General features: G+C 42.8%; 1 protein-coding gene across 1 annotated transcript in view; it reads right to left on the bottom strand.

Annotated features, from left to right (window-relative positions):
* The window catches only part of LOC126247980 (polyhomeotic-proximal chromatin protein), a 268986-nt gene that overhangs the window by 159265 nt on the left and 96504 nt on the right, over positions 1-13217 (bottom strand). The window lies entirely within an intron of this gene.

Genomic DNA, 13217 nt, shown 5'->3' with positions numbered 1-13217 from the left:
AATTTCAAACGATTACAGTGCGCTGTTAACAAAGAAGAAGGTGATTAAACAAATAACATAAAATTCTGGTAGCCGCTTAGACTACATACGTTTTAAATCAGTTATAGCTAAAGTCAGTCATCTTTATTTCCAGTCATGGTGTTAAAAATTACGCACAATGGGTTATTGAATTTGAACTAATCTTTGCTAGCAGTGACAACTTGGGAAGTAGTTTGGATGTGGGCCTGCTTCACGGAAATACATTTTTGAAAACACATGCTCTACTTATTAGCTCATTTTATTGCAAGTTTTGACATGACCGTTCTGATCATTTGGCAGCACCACCAGGCTGACGTGCACAGATATCCCACATTTCCATGCAGCTGCAAGAAAATGCCATTTCCATTTAAGTTCTGTTTCATTTAACGTGCAGCTACTGTAGCACGTCGGAACACAAATGCGCTAATTGTTTGCTACTCAAAATGTGCACTTGTGTCTTTTACGGCTACGTCAGCTCTTTTGTGTTGTAAATTTCTGCTTTCTTCTCAAAAATAATAGGAGCAGCCAAATCGCACTTCATATTTGACTTTGGCCGATGGTCACAGATCAAATGTCTCATAGGCGCACTAACCAATAATGTAAAGTTCACTCCAGAATATCGCTTGCTGTTCCTTGAACATTTCCTAATTGAACCAGAAGTCCAGTGAACCCTGGGGCAGACCACTCGATAGGGAGGGATCCAGGGCTTCATGGCCCTCACTCACCCAGAACAACATTAACTGGATTTTTTACATGTATCAATTTGGAATTATTTTTGTTAACTTTCGGAGAATAGCGTAGAATGAAAAGTGTGTCAAAAATGGCAAGGAATTTTAGTAATCTACTACAGGGCACTTTTCCGTGCTTGTTTGAGTGTTTTGCAGTAGAAAACATTCCTACCAAGCAGAGACAACTATTGCCAGTAATTCTTCCGAGACGTTTCGCCAGTGCACAATTTGTGCCAGAAAACCACAGGAAGTATGCCACACCTTGTAGTAAAGAGAATACGATGTCGCCGGTGCAATAAGGAGTCTGAGGCACGGTAAGGAGCAAATGCTCTGAAAAGATAATTATAGCAGACAACGCCGAAAACAGAAACTTCAGCTTCAATCCTGAGTCGATGAAAGAGTTTACGTCCTGATCATCCTTTATCTACATTTCGAGAACATCTTAAATTATGCAAAACTGTAGTACGCCCACTCTTTAACTGAGGATTTTTCACAGGCATTCCGTCTTGTGGGAAAATCTACGAGGTATAGTAATAGGCAAATCTAAATCTGGAGCAAAACCTCCAGTTCCTAGTGAGTATGTAAATGAGTATCTCACCACGACCACATCTCAACCTGACCAACACACAAGAACGCAAACCACAGATTCCCTTAAAGTATCAGTGGCTGGTACAAACGGTTTTTTTTTTTTTTCTGCAACCGGTAAGTCTTTTAACACAGTCATGAAATCAACTGCGGGACATCGTTCGGCAGCCGCAGGACACGGCAATATTACAATATAAATGATTAGTTTCCTCATTGTTCCATTACTGCCCACAATAACGTATATTTTTAACCATTCACTGACGTCCAGCGTCTTTCCAATAGTCTGGAAGCAGGGAATCATAAAACCTGTACCTAAAAAGGAATATACCAAAGAACCTTCTGACTAAAACCCCATTTGCATTCTACCAACATTATCTAAGGCTTTAGAATACATATTACTTAACGTCAAATAACTTTCTGGATGAATACCTGTCTGGTTTCCAGAAAAATCGCATTACGAGGACTGCTCTTATAAAAATGACTGACGAGCTGAAACAAGCTATGTGCAAACAAGAGGCAACTACCATGTGCTTTTTGATTTGAGTAAATCTTTCAGCGCTGCTCATTCTCATATTGTACTTACTAAAATCAAAAGTCAAAACTTTTCTTCAAGTGCTCATACCTTAGATTCCGTCAACAGCGTTTAATCATCTGAACAGAGAGGTTACAATGGAGGAATGTAGTATAAGGGGCCCGCAATTATCAGTACTGGGCCCATTACTTTTCTCACTATACGTCAATGCTATGTCGAGTATTATCTCCCATTGCAAATATTTATACGCTGACGACTTTCAGTTATCTCTAAGTGCAAGCCCAACAAATCTTCGCACAGCCATCCAGCACGTAAATTCTGACTCACTCGCTTTATAGAATAGGCACAGAACATAGGTTTAAAACTTTCTGCATCTAAATCGAAAATCTTAGTCGCTCACAAAATACGTATTACCCCTCAGTTCAGAGATACTCTACCATCCTTAATCCCAAACAGCACAGATATAACCTTTTGTTCTTCTGCAAAGAATCTGGAGATAATTCTGGATCATCGCTGAGACTGTACTGAACACACAGCTGCAGTCTGCAAGGAGGAATCAGCATCACTTCGTTCACTGCGGAAATATAAAACAGCATTTCCTCTCGAACTTAAAAAGAAACCGTACAGTCACTAATACCACCCACCCTTCATTATGGTGATAGCGTAGGGATTATCACACCCTGCGTTTCTTCTATCGTCTTACATTAACATCAGAACAACACAGCGGAAGTACTCGTTCTCAGCCAAGTAAAATCATCTCCGTATTACTGCACGGCACTGCCACGTTCTTTGAATCATTTTCTGTGCCAGGAACCCAACTTTAGAACAATCTTTCTCAAAATATTAGAGCCGGCCAATGTGGCCGAGTGGTTCTAGGCGCTTCAGTCTGGAACCGCGCGACCACAACGGTCGCTGGTTCGAATCCTGCCTCGGGCATGGGCGTGTGTGGTGTCCTTAGGTTAGTTAGGTTTAAGTAGTTCTAAGTTCTAGGAGACTGATGACCTCAGATGCTAAGTCCCATAGTGCTCAGAGCCATTTCAAAATATTAGAGCAATTAAAATACTTTCAAACTTAATGGCCTAGCTTGTAACACAATAGCTTAGCTTGTAACACAATAGCTATCTCTTCCATAAAGTTGCCAGCAGACCATTCTCATCAACCCTCCCTCCGCCACCGCTTTTCCCTCCACTTGTTTACACAGTTTTCTTCTTTCCTAGCAGCCATCGTCACTTTCATTTCAATCTTCTCCTGTTTCATTATCTCTTCCACTTCTTCTAATACCAAATAAGGCTTCAAAAGTGATAAACTAATCAACATCCTTCTTAACGCCCCTATTAATTATTTATTATTATTATTATTATTATTATTATTATTATTATTATCATCATCGCCAATTATTAATTTTTATTAACAATGAAAATCGTTAGTATTTAATTCATTATGTAATTATTAATCACTATCATTCTTATTTCCTCCGGCAATTCATCGTAATTGTCAATATTGTTATTGTTATAGCCTATTATTGTTTTTTATTAATTATGCACATTATTATTATTGTGATTGTTATGTAATATTTTGTTGTTATGTGTTGTTCCTGGTCAGATGTAAGTGACGGCCTGAAGGCCCTAATTTGATCTGGCTAAATAAGCAATAGATAAATAAGTAAAGAAATAAGTATCCTAAGTTTCATCATAAACGTACGAATATTCCAATACGGTCTTCGTAACGTCTGAGACTACAATTTTTTATGTGACGGAGACTTAAACTGAAGGAAGTGACAGTATTATACACCGACGAAAAAAAATCGCAGCACCGACGAGGAGTTGTGCGACAAACGAAGGTTGGTAGGCGTGTTTTCACATCAGAAACATGATGTCTATTCAAATTTCGCTAGTAGCGCCACTAAGAACCTGCAAATGAGATTTGCTTTAAATACAGGCCGCAACGGTAGTGAGCAATAGCTACCTTTGAGATTGGACGTGGTGAACTGATGTTAGTCAAGAATGCCTTTAAGCCAACAAAGACACCATTATCAACACCTCATTGAGTCGTTTAATATGGCTATGAGCAGCTGATGTCCCTTCTGTGATGCTGCAGAAAGACTTGGCAGTAATGCAGCCGCTGTACATGATTGCTGTACGTGATGGCTAGCAGTGGTGGTACAGTCGCAAGAAGACCAGGCTCCATACGGGCACATGGTACTACCATCGTGTTCAGCGTATGGCTCTGGCGCATCGTACTGCATCTGCAACAGCCATTTTAGCGGCAGTTGGCACCACAGTGACACAACGAACTCTTACAAATCGGTTACTTCACAGACAGCTCCGAGCCGGACGCCCTGTCGTGTGCATTCCACGGAACCCAAACCACAACCGTTTGCGACACCAGTGGTGTCAGGCGGGATGCCTTTGGAGGGCAGGGTGAGGTCTGTTGTGTTTTCTGATGAAAGCTTGTTCTGCCTCGGTGTCAGTGATGGCCGTGTGTTGATTATAACGGGAGGCCAGTTGAGCGCCTGCAGCCATCCTGTCTATGTGCTAGACACACTGGACCTACACCTGGAGTTTTGGTCTGGGGTGCGATTTCGTATGACAGCAGGAGCTTTCTCGTAGTTATCCCACACACGCTGACTGCAAAATTGTACGTCTATCTCGTGATTCGACCTGTTGTGCTGCCATTCATGAATAACATTCCAGAGGCGTTTTTCAACAGGATAACGCTCACCCACATACTGCTGTTATAACTCAGCATCCTTTTGCAATGTGCAGACATGTTGCCTTGCCCTGCTCGATCACCTTTCTTGCCTCCAGTCGAGCACATATTGGACATCATCGAACGAACTCCAGCGTCATCCACAAACAGCATTAATCGTTGTTGTATTGGCCGACCAAGTGCGACAAGTGTGGAACTCCATCCCACAAACTGACATCCGGACCTGTACAACACTATGCATGTACGTCTGGGTGCTCGCATTCAATATTCTGGCGTTTACACCGGTTGGTTTATCTCGTGCTTACATTAACCTGTGATCTTGCAGTGTTAATCATTTAAATGTGTTACCTAGACAGATGTAGTCCCGACGTTTCATTACTCTACATTAATTATTTTTTGAAGCTGCTATTTTTTCCGTCAACGTGTATCAAGCAAGGCACTGCTGCTGATGTTCCGTCTTTGTTCTCTTGCCAAATCCATATCAGTCCTGTGTTTGATATTTACTTTTCGAACCTCTCTCCTGTGTTCTGTAAAGTAATATCACTGAAGAAAGAAAGGATTGGTAGAATTTAACGTCCCGTCGACATCGACATAATGAAAGGGGAAATCGCTAGACTTCAAAACGAAAGGGAGTATGCATGATCCCTTGAAAACATCTCGCTTCTCGTCTCCAGTGGTTTACAGAAGTCCCAGAGAAACTAAATTTCCAAGGGAAGACTGAATTTGAAATCGCTTCTGCTGAACACGAGCTCAGGCTCGTCACTCGTACGCCACTGTGCGCGATTCATACCACTGCATCGTTTGATGAGGCCTTCTGTCTTTGTTATGTACTAATGCTGTAGTCATTTTGACTTTGTGACTTTTCTCAACATCAATGTAGTCTTCGTTTCATACTCAACCTTTTGGTCATTGAGAGGTTCTATAGGAATTAAAAGTACTTTGTGCTATATTTATGTGGTTACTTTCGATATCTTCGGACAAGTAAATAATAAAGAAATAAATTACTCTAAAAAGAGAAAGCGGAACACATCGTTTTACGCACCGTGTTTCATGTATTTGCACTGTTAATGTCTGGTTAGGGCAAAGCTTCGAAATCATAATTTCAACAAAATTTGCTCAACAGACACTGCGAGTAAGTACATCAACACAACTTGGTCTAAGGCCTCTACAAGTTTTGTTACCATAAATTCATACTGAAGATGGAGCAAGAAACATTTGTTGTTGATTATGATTTTATCGCCATAATATTCTGTATTACCGTCGCTGCTGCGTCATAAAAATGGCTCATACTTAATAAACATCCGTGACAGTATGAATTATATTTTATTTGAGGACAGTAACAGATCTGCGCTCCGCCGCAAATTATGAATTTCATCGTACAGTGGGCCTGGGCGTTTGCCAGCCGCGGGAAAGACATTATGTTCTTCAACACCTCATTATAAAAAAAAAATCTCCAAGCTGAAGTAGACATAGTGGCACATTCCTGCGTCGTCACGTTTAGCGCAGTAGTCCAAAATCGAAAAATACTTGGAACCAGACAGAAAATTGCCAGGAAGAATAGTAACGAAAGAACACTTAGGCATCCCTACATCGCCGTTATAGCTACTTGCATACCGGTGGGGAAGTATAGCGGGTCTTGTGTGGTGTCCAAGCATATGGACGCTTACTATTATATATCTAAAAGATTGCACAGTTCTGTTGGTCTAAAGGTGGTGGTGGTGGTGGTGGTGGTGGTGATAGACAACAATCGTAAGAGTCGTTCGTTCCAAGAAGGTAAAGCACGTAACGAAGAGCTAGCAAGGTGGGTGAGGAGAGCGCGCGCAGGCCGAGGCGGGTGTGCACACTGTTGACAGTCTGCCAAGCCTCTCGGAAATAGCGCAGAAACACTGACGTCACCAAGTCGAGCCCAGCCGCCTTCGTGCGAGGCTATTGATCCTCGGCCAGACTGCGCTATCACCACATGCAGTGCATCCACTGTGCCTTTCGAAAATTACTTTTGCAATTGTAAGAGATGTTTCCCCAGCATAGTGGCAGATTCGACGGAAGCTAGGAGTTAATACAGCAATTCTCCGCAAAGTACCAGATGAAAACATTTCTACGTCTAACTCCTTTCCTTTGACGGGGACGTTTCCGTCATAAACACCCACGATTCACTTACTCAGTATCTTAACAATCAGATAGGCACAGTTCCATTGGAAAATGTTTTTAAAATTATTTTCCAGTTCTTACATTAAAGGATGAAATTAATTTGAGTTGATTGATGTGTCTCTCTAGAGACGCAGCTCAGATCCGTAGCCCAAAGTACACTGACTGACACAAAAGGAGACTGGTCGCATGATAATGCAGTGAACACCACCAACGGGCATGTAAAGATTAGAACTGTAATTCTCTGTGACAGGTAGAACCGCCAGCACAGTGTGTAAGTGCCGCTCGTGTTTAGTGGTGTTAATAGGACGCGGTGATTCCCTAGAAGACGCGGGGCCTTTGAGACGGTCTTGTAGGTTTTCATTAGCTAATATTTAACAAACTGCAAGAGACATTTTGCGGAATTTGTGTAATTTCCAAGGGAAATCACAAGGAGGTAGTCTCATTTCTTCCCCCTATTAAACTAATTTACATCATTTACAAGACTGACAATGGGTATGACGTGTATTAAACTACTTTTCAATATATACATAATTTCCAAGGTTGTGAAGTTTTCTTCTTCACTATAATTTATGTGCGTAGGCCACACGAGTCAGAAATTATTTTAAGTTACCGCCAATTTGGAGTCTTCTTAGAGCCTTTGCAGAAGTCTCGACAACCTTAATTTCTTACTTCTTCTTTCCCTATTGAAATTTTACATTAATCGAGAAAACGGGTGTCCGTGGTACTCTGCGTCTTCTCGAAGGATCTTTATTTATAAGTAAACTTTCGGATGGACTTAAGATAATGTATTTATCCTTTGTTAGATTCTTCAGACACGTCGATACTTTTTTGTGCGTTAGCGCCTTCCACTGCTATTATACATATCTCTCGGTATATGCTCGTTATCGAGCCACTGGTCCAGAAAACGGTCGTAGAACTCCTGTAGTTTTTGGCTATCATGGGTGCTGTCCTGAGTAGTCAACCAACATTTCCAGGAGATGATGTCCTCGAGCTGAAAACATTCTTATGTGATGGTGTATTTCTTCGTTTTCCTTTTAGCAGGAACAAGGCAGCAACACTACTTATTTCCAAAGACATCGATTAAAATAATTGCTGGCCATAATCGCTGTTTCAGAAAACAGATTTCTAGCTGATTAGGTGATAGCAGTTCCTAAGTCCATCGTGAGAGACATTCAGGCACGCCGGTTTTAACACCTTAAAAAAGTTTTTATATATTTCGCTTTTTGTTCTGTAGCAAAGCGTAGAAGATGGTATTATATTTCTTTCCTCCTAAGAACTTATCAGATCGGCATAAATGTAAACAACTGTCTACACTGATTCCTCGAACTCTCGAACATTCCGTTCATAAAGAACGATTCCCAGCTCGATAAACACGATTTTACCTTTTTCTCATTCGGCGCCCTCTCGCCAATTGCAAATAAAAATTGCCGCTATCATTCGTCAGTAAATTATTTTCTCGAAAGAATATTCCTCCAGAATCAGTCAGCTGTTGCGTATAAAGGGTGTTACAAAAATGTACGGCCAAACGTTCAGGAAACATTCCTCACACACAAAGAAAGAAAATATGTTATGTGGACATGTGTCCGGAAACGCTTACTTTCCATGTTAGAGCTCATTTTATTACTTCTCTTCTAATCACATTAATCATGGAATGGAAACACACAGCAACAGAACGTCCCAGCGTGACTTCAAACACTTTGTTACAGGAAATGTTCAAAATGTCCTCCGTTAGCGAGGATACATGCATCCACCCTCCGTCGCATGGAATCCCTGATGCGCTGATGCAGCCCTGGAGAATGGCATATTGTATCACAGCCGTCCACAATACGAGCACGAAGAGTCTCTACATTTGGTTTTTGTTTTTTGTTTTTTTTTTTTGTTTTAGGGCGCAAAACTTCTATGGTCATTAGCGCCCAGCCCGTGACTTAGGAAACAGTAAAAAACCGAAATTGAAAACCAGCGGCAATGGGAACAAAGTCATAAAATTGGAGAAACTAAAAGCAGAAGGAATGCTTAAAAATCCACTACAGAAAGGGGTTGGTTGTCCCCAAAAAAAGCTTCAAATGACCGACGTCATTCCACTGTCACTAATAAACTGGAGAACGCGGTCGGCTGAGCGCGTGTCATCTGCTAAAATCGACGATAGATCAGGCGCTAGCTGTAGACGGGAGCGTAACGGATTAAAATAGGGGCATTCAATTAAAAGGTGTCTTACCGTCCACAGCTGAGAGCAGTGGGGACAGAGTGGGGGAGGATCGCCGCTTAAAAGATGTGGATGGCTAAAAAGACAGTGCCCTATCCGCAGTCTAGCTAAAATTACCTCCTCCCGACGACGCGTTCGGGAGGAAGAGGTCCAAGCGCAAGGAAGGGCTTTCACTTCACGCAATTTATTTTGGGGAAGTGTTGGCCAATGCGCATGCCATAATCTACATTTGGTACCGGGGTTGCGTAGACAAGAGCTTTTAAATGCCCCCCATAAATGGTTCTGAGCACTATGGGACTCAACTGCTGAGGTCATAAGTCCCCTAGAACTTAGAACTACTTAAACCTAACTAACCTAAGGACAACACAAACATCCATGCCCGAGGCAGGATTCGAACCTGCGACCGTAGCGGTCGCGCGGTTCCAGACTGTAGCGCCAGAACCGCTCGGCCACCAGCGGCCGGCAAATGCCCCCCATAAATGAAAGTCAAGAGGGTTGAGGTCAGGAGAGCGTGGAGGCCATGGAATTGGTCCGCCTCTACCAATCCATCGGTCACCGAATCTGTTGTTGAGAAGCGTACGAACACTTCGACTGAAATGTGCAGGAGCTCCATCGTGCATGAACCACATGTTCTGTCGTACTTGTAAAGGCACATGTTCTAGCAGCACAGGTAGAGTATCCCGTATGAAATCATGATAACGTGCTCCATTGAGCGTAGGTGGAAGAACATGGGGCACAGTCAAGACATCACCAGCAATGCCTGCCCAAACGTTCACAGAAAATCTGTCGCATGTCAACACAAGCGCCGAAGTCAACATTACCTTCCTTCAATTGGGCCAACTGGCGGTGAATCGAGGAAGTACAGTAAATACTGAGGAAACTAAAATGAGCTCTAACATGGAAAGTAAGCGTTTCCAGACACATGTCCACATATTGTCTTTCTTTCTGTGTGAGGAATGTTTCGTGAAAGTTTTTGTAACACCCTGTATATTTCCCTAATGCCATGCAGCGAATGTTCGCACTTGAATCTGACGTTAACGATGCTAATAAATCGAAGCCTCGAGTGAAGGGCTACCCTACATCTTCTACGTAATTTTACGCAATTGTACTATCTGTTTCTTTTGTTCGCTTTTTTCGCTTACAAAATGTTTTCGCACATCAGGTTACGTTCGCCTAAAACGGTGCTATTTTTAGTGGATAGTCTTGCTTTGGATTCGTTCTCTATAACTTTTATGTAACACCAAAAAGTTACATCTTATTTGTCGGTATAGTCCACTATTATCGATGCCCATCGCACGTCAATAAAGGTTTCCCTTCGGGGGTCTCGACGAACTCAATCTTCACAACATTTAGAAGAGGGAACAATACTCGAGATCGATTGCAGTACTTAACTCTGGGAGAACGCCACGGACCACAGCCCACTTTCAACGAACCTGTGCAATGACAGATTTCCTAGTGTAGGAAGTGGCCTTTACCAGTAGTACAGCCCAGCAGAGCGGGACACGTCGTTGCATCCTACTTCTGAAACAGCCGGTTCCGAGATCCACTACCTGAAATGTCATGGGCTCCGCATTCCATCTCCGCGTGTCACCAACACGGCAGGATCCTGTATTCTGCACCGAGCGCATCGTAAAATTTCGTCTGCCATAATAGAACAAGTAGTGGTCTCCCGGCAAAATTGTACGTAATCCTGCGCTATCGGTCGGAGGCTAACAGCAGCCGCATTAGGGAATTACCGTCCCGTGCATAGGCTGCCGTTAAACGAGTGATGCCACGACTCTCGTGTTAAAAAAAATGCCACGGAGCTAACACGAGAGGACGTCGCATTACGTTCGACGTTGAATCGCGGTTCTACAGCGCTCCAGATAAGCGTCAACGCCGAGTATGGCGGCGGCTGCGGGCGCCACGGTGTGCGTAGTCTTCGGGTACGACTTGGGGTCACGGCTGGTAGTGCCTGAGGTAACTCTGACTGCACAACGGTACGTCACGGGCATCCGACGTCCTCTTTGTGTTACCTCTGATGCGACAGCATCGTGGCGTTTTTTTTTTTTTTTTTTTTTTTTTTTTTTTTTTTTTTTTTTTTTAACACGAGAATGGTCGTGCACCGTGTCTCTACGAACTGTCTGCGTGATGTTGAGGTACTCCCGTGTCCAAGGTCTCTCTCCAACGGAGCGCGTGTGGGACCAGCTCGACATCAACTTTCTGGAACCGCGCGACCGCTACGGTCGCAGGTTCGAATCCTGTCTCGGGCATGGATGTGTGTGATGTCCTTAGAGTAGTTAGGTTTAAGTAGTTCTAGAGGACTTATGACCTCAGAAGTTGAGTCCCATAGTGCTCAGAGCCATTTGTACCATTTGACATCAACTCCGTCCTAGGGTACCGAGGACCAGTTACAGCAGTTGTGGGCCAGCTTGCCTCGGGAAGGAATACGACGGCTTCGTGACACCATTCCCAATCGAATCGACGCAGAGGTAATTCTACGACTTACTGTTAAGTGGGCTCATACTGCTAAATTCTTTGTAAATTTCACTCGACATCGTAGTCACTGAAATAACATTACATATTCTCTCAGCACGTCAAGTTTCATTTTGTTTCCTCTTTCCCTTCTAGTTGCTTCACGTTTATGACAGGAGAGAGAGAGAGAGAGAGAGAGAGAGAGAGAGAGAGAGAGAGAGAGAAACTTTATACAACTTTAGTCGGCCATTAAAACAACATAATGTGCAAGTAGTAAGGTGCACTGCTCTGGCAATTCCGAGAAAACTGCGAGAGAAGTTTTACGCGTCTGTTATACAATTGATGTATCTGTGCGTAGGTGCCGGACGTTAGGGATTGGGGTGATCGAGTGGTTAGCAAAAAATGGCTCTAGGCACTATGGGACTTAACATCGGAGGTCATCAGTCCCCTAGACTTAGAACTACTTAAACCTAAGGACATCACACACATCCATGCCCGAGGCAGGATTCGAACCTGCGACTGTAGCAGCCGCGTGATTCCGGACTGAAGCGGCTAGAACCGCTCGGACACCACGGCCGGCAGTGGTTAGCATTCGAGAGTTGTAAGGCGAACGTGTATGAAGCGACGGTTCGACTCCCGCTCATCCTTAATTTTTAATCTATATTTTTTATCATTGGTCATATTATTTAATTTATATAACCTAATAGTGGTAATATAATTTTTAAAAAAACGCGTGTATTTGCACGACGTTTTCGTGAATTTCGTGTTATTGGAGTACTTACTAATTTTAAATAAATTTAATTATTAGAACAAATAACCATCGACAAATAAATGAAGAAACGCACAGTGTTTTCCTGAAAATTTATGCCTGTCTCGATTTGCGAAATCCCTTATACGAGCAGTGTGGTAAGGTGCCCGGAACTATTTTGCACCTCGACATTTCGAGCTGCAGACACAGAGACAGGTCCCATATGGCAGTTAACGTGCGTAGCGGTGAGACCTTGCAAATGTATTAAAAACGAATAGTCTAGTTGCGAATTTTTTGAAGATCGCTCAATTTACTCAGATACGTCTGTCGTAAGAAGCTCGAACGCTAACCATTTGACCACCATGAACTCTATTACGTGAGGCACCTACGCACAAATGCATCAGTTGTATAATAGACGCGTAAAATTTCTCTTGCGATTTTCTCGGAATTGCCAGAGTAATGCACTTAACTACTTGCACAATATACAGTATTGTAATGGGCTACTAAAGGTGCACAGTGTTTGAAGTAAATCCTTGATCCCAATGTCGTGGCCTCCCCCTGTGTGTGTGTGTGTGTGTGTGTGTGTGTGTGTGTGTGAGAGAGAGAGAGAGAGAGAGAGAGAGAGAGAGAGAGAGAGAGGTGCGGAAAGCACTTCTGTCATGTCATTACGACTAACCGTGTTGTGGTCCGGCTACTGTGCGTGCCAGAATTGTGGGTTGCAACCGTGCGGACATCTCTGCTACGTTGGTCGCGCTTTCGCCTTCGACCTTTTGTTACGGACACGAACTGCGTCGAGGTGCCACTCGACATGGATATTATTTGCGTTAGAGCGCAAAACTTGCTCTTGGGCCATAGTCGTGCCATTCTACACCAGATTCATTGAATATTTGTCAGGTTTAGGTGAACTCCACACGGCCTAATGGTCGTCATCTGAAAAGCTAAGTTTTATGATTATCTAACTATATTGATTTAAATAGTGTTTTATAATTTGAGTTCGAATGTTTTTAATTTAAATGCTGTCTATCTATTTATGAACACGAAGGAAAAAAACAAAATAAAATTTGAAGGCAACATTCCCCACACTAACACACC

Source organism: Schistocerca nitens, chromosome 3, assembly GCF_023898315.1.
Source record: "Schistocerca nitens isolate TAMUIC-IGC-003100 chromosome 3, iqSchNite1.1, whole genome shotgun sequence".
Classification (NCBI taxonomy): domain Eukaryota; kingdom Metazoa; phylum Arthropoda; class Insecta; order Orthoptera; family Acrididae; genus Schistocerca; species Schistocerca nitens.
This window is presented reverse-complemented; position numbering and strand designations above follow the sequence as displayed.